The following is a 4,097-nucleotide window of genomic DNA, read 5'->3' on the forward strand; positions in this document are numbered from 1 at the left end:
GTGCATGCACGATGACTTATATTTCCACCTACTGCATGTCAACAGGAATTAGCCTCCCTTTTTGAGCTTGATGAATACGAATATCCGGAACCAGTCGATAACATAATAACATTCACTGCAAATGGCCTTGCATACAGTGGTTTCAGAGCTTACCTTCAGGCTGTACATTCAGGTCGCTGAGATTGAAAACTGAGCATGCCATGTCAAGCTTCCTGCCTGCTCCCATCAGACTCATGAATGCTTGAGCTCACTTTGGTTCTTGACCCTGTTTAAGATGTTTATGTGGACATTTTCAGGCTCAGTTGCTCTTACTAGTGGGTATTCTAATTTTACAGATGTACTTGATGTTTCTTTATTAGTCATCTGTTCTGTTATACAGTATATAGGAGAGAACACAGTAATTGCTACATTATTTCTACAATCTGAGTAAAACAGCTGTGCTTAACTGTCCACTTGTGATCAGATCAGCAGTACAGACATCATTGCGTCTAGCTCTAATTGCATTACCCTACTCGCAGTGGATTGGAATAACTTTACGTAGTTTAATCCATAGGGACTGGAGAGGTGCTAGTTCATTTTCTAGGTCCTGCCAATGTGCCCTTAAGCAAGGTATATAACCCCCAACTGCTCGCCCCCTTACTATGACAACTCTCCATAAGGGCATAACCATAGGCTACTGTTTGTACATGTGAGTAGCATGATCTAACACCAAAGTGATACAATTGAATGTCCTCATAGGGATAAATAAAATGAAGAGTTAATTTGCAAAAACAGATAACTCTGTTTTTATAAATGTTCAAAAAAATATTTCTTTTTTATATACATTCCTAATAAAGTTACATTTTCCAGATACCTCTGATTGACTTAGTTAAAGCCACCCAACCTCAAATGATTCATAATACCAAAAGCTAGAAATAGAAAAACTATGTTTTTTGAAACATTGTTTTAATTTTCTAAAACTGATTTAACTGTTTTAGCAAATGAACTCTTCAAATATATCTTCGTGTTCTTCTCTCCAATTGTCTTGAAAATCTGTTGTATCATTTTGTATAGCACACACATATGAAAGAGATAACAATGTTAATCTAATAGGTCAACATGTCGGGGTTCCTTTACAATCTTTATTTGGGACTGTTGAGGTCTAAAGTATAACTCTGATGAATCCGAAGGTGAAATTCTGGGTTAGATAATCCACACTCCTCACACTCCTCATAAGCATCTTTTTTTAAACTGGTACTGAATAATTCCTGAGTTCCAGCGGAGCTGTGAAAAGTCAGGCAAGGTGAAAAATGAGCTCTGTTCTGCAGACAGGGAGAGACCCAGCTGGTCAGTAAGGTAGACCACATAATGAGCTCCTCTGCAGGTTTGGGACCTCATTCCCACCCAGCATTAAAAATATGTTTTCTGTACACGCTACCTAGATAGATAATGATGAATGACCCATTTACAAGCTGTTATTTTTACATTATTCATTCTTAAAGTCGGTGCTCTGTCTGCACGTCTTGGTGATTTATGTTTGGTGCAATTTGCAGAACAGGTTAGGGAACAGGTGGCTGAAAAAATAGCACAATATTAGTAATGGTTTCTGTTGTTATGATGGTGGTGCAGCAAGGAACGGGCTGTGTCCTTGTTATGATGAAATTTCCAGAATCTGAAAGGCAAAGAAAGTTTTTATTTCACATCGCACAACTCAAATCATGAGGCACTTTATAAAAGTAATTAAACAGAAAAAATACAACCCTGTCTTCTTGCTTTTCACAAAGTTCCAACTTAATACAGTTGTTTACCCACAACAGATAATATGTGCTGCTATTTACTTCTCTTTAAAATCTGTCTGCAGAAGTATTTATCCTTCTCTGCACTTTGGACAATCATTGCCCGCAATTCATCCATGAAAACCTGACAATAGAAACCTGGCCAGGCATCACCCTTACATAAATTGAAGCTGGCATGTTATTGTAACAGCAAATCATTGGTATCATTAAACTTTGATGACTTTATTCTAATTGAGCTCTCTGAATCATGGTCAGTGTCAATGATAGTTTCCAACTTAACTCACTGCTTATCAGATTTGCTGTCATGATGCAGATGAATGCAGGGTACAAGAAAGACATCTCCTGAAGTACATATAAAGTCCTAATCCAGGTGAAGCCTTCATGCTGAAATAGATTCTATCTTCAGTGTCAGATGCAAAGGAGACCTCTTTCCAGATGAGATAATATTTTCTCATTAAGGACCAAATCATTTCCTTTCATTGTGGTCACTCCTGACTGTCTCTAAGTTCATGTCTTCATGCAAACCAACAGCTTGTGAAATTCAGAGTTTGAATCTTACATTGATATTTGTTTAATGCCGATGAGACATGTCTGAATCTGAGAGGTGTTAATGGGGGTATACATTTCAGAGGACTAAGTACATCACAGAGAAGCTTGAGGGCTAAAAAAGGTCAGCTAGTGTAAGTCTGGTGGTAAGAGGTACTTACATAACACATCATTGATGCAAGCCCAAATGCAGAACACTAATTAAGAGGTCTGACCCGACCCTGACATCAGCACACTGTCTGCAGAACTGAAGTAAAAAGGGTTGCATTAGCAGTGGAGAGAGTGTCTCTTAAAAACAATATTTTCTCCGTGGTCTATGAAGAGAAAGTATCTCCAGGCTGGGGCTGTTTGGTGATCAGAGAAGTGCACCATCGCCTGAGGAGATGTTTCCTTTTTCTAGGACCACTGGATTTCCTTAGGGTAATGTTCTATTATATCACCTAGAGCTGCTGTTTTGTATGTTTTTCCTCAAGACACAAATAATAACTACATTTTCCCTTTGGCCACTTTAGCGTCTAATGTCTTCCCAAAAGCCAGAACTTTATTGTTTAGCCAAGTTGGAATTTACATCCTGCCTGCTTCACACACACACACACACATGCCTGCAGCTATCAGAGTTTGTATCAGATGAGATTACAGCAATGAGCTAAATCTAGTCACATCTGTTAGAACATGTATCACATTGACATTCAGTACAACAATGCCCTGATTGAAGCTGTTTAACAATAACGCTATAACTGGCTCTCACTGGATACACAGAAAGTGGCTTACAAAGCTTAGTTTAATGTTAAATCAACCCGCATGTAAGATGATGAGAATGTTATTACCATGATGTATGGGGAACAGGTTGTTATGCGAAATAGAATCCCTACAGAGTAAACAAGACCCCAACACAACAACACACTTACCGTACATTATTCCTTTCCTATCTAATTTGATTCGATCAGAGTGATGACTACACACATGTACAGACCCCTGTGCCACCAGTAGACTACTGGTGATTTCTTCCAGCAACATTCAGTGAGGCAGTAAGGAGGTGAGGACAGTATTGACAAACGTTAACAAACGTATATCGATGAATACAAATGCACACCCAGACACACCATGCCAGCATGAAAACAACACTTTATTCTCCCATGAACCTGCTTGCTGTTACAGAAAACCTGCAGTGATGATTTGAGACCTGAGATTTCTCTGATTAAACTGCTTTGAGCTTGTGTTTCTGTGCGCACAATGTTGCATCATCTATCGAATCCACAAAGTGCCCCTAATGTGATAGATTTTTATTAGCTTCATGCAAATGTTGTTGTTTTTCTCAGATACCTACCAGATTTGGAAACTGCACACCATATTTTTTATTTTGACTGTAACAAAACATCTCCCGATACAAAACCTAAAGAGATCCTCTCCTTCAAAAAAGAGATTTCATTAGTGATACTGCCTTCTGCAATCAGATTATAAGCTCTCTGCAGAGGTAATACAGGCCCCGTTGCGCTCCTTCCCCCCCCCTCTCTCTCTCTCTCTCTCTCTCTCTCTCTCTCTCTCTCTCTCTCTCTCTCTCTTGCTCTGATTTTGTCATGAGTTGCTTTTGTTTAGTTGTGTATTGTCTTTGTTTTGTAGTTCTTGCTCCCTGTGTCTGGTTTAGCTTTACTTCCTGCCCTTGTGTGTTTCCCTCCACTTTGATTACCCTGATTAGTTTCACCTGAGTCCACACCTGTTGCTCATTATCTAGTGTCTATTTTGTCCCTGTATTTCCTCATTTATGTTGTTGGATCA

This window comes from Notolabrus celidotus, chromosome 8 (genome assembly GCF_009762535.1).
Source record: "Notolabrus celidotus isolate fNotCel1 chromosome 8, fNotCel1.pri, whole genome shotgun sequence".
NCBI lineage: Eukaryota > Metazoa > Chordata > Actinopteri > Labriformes > Labridae > Notolabrus > Notolabrus celidotus.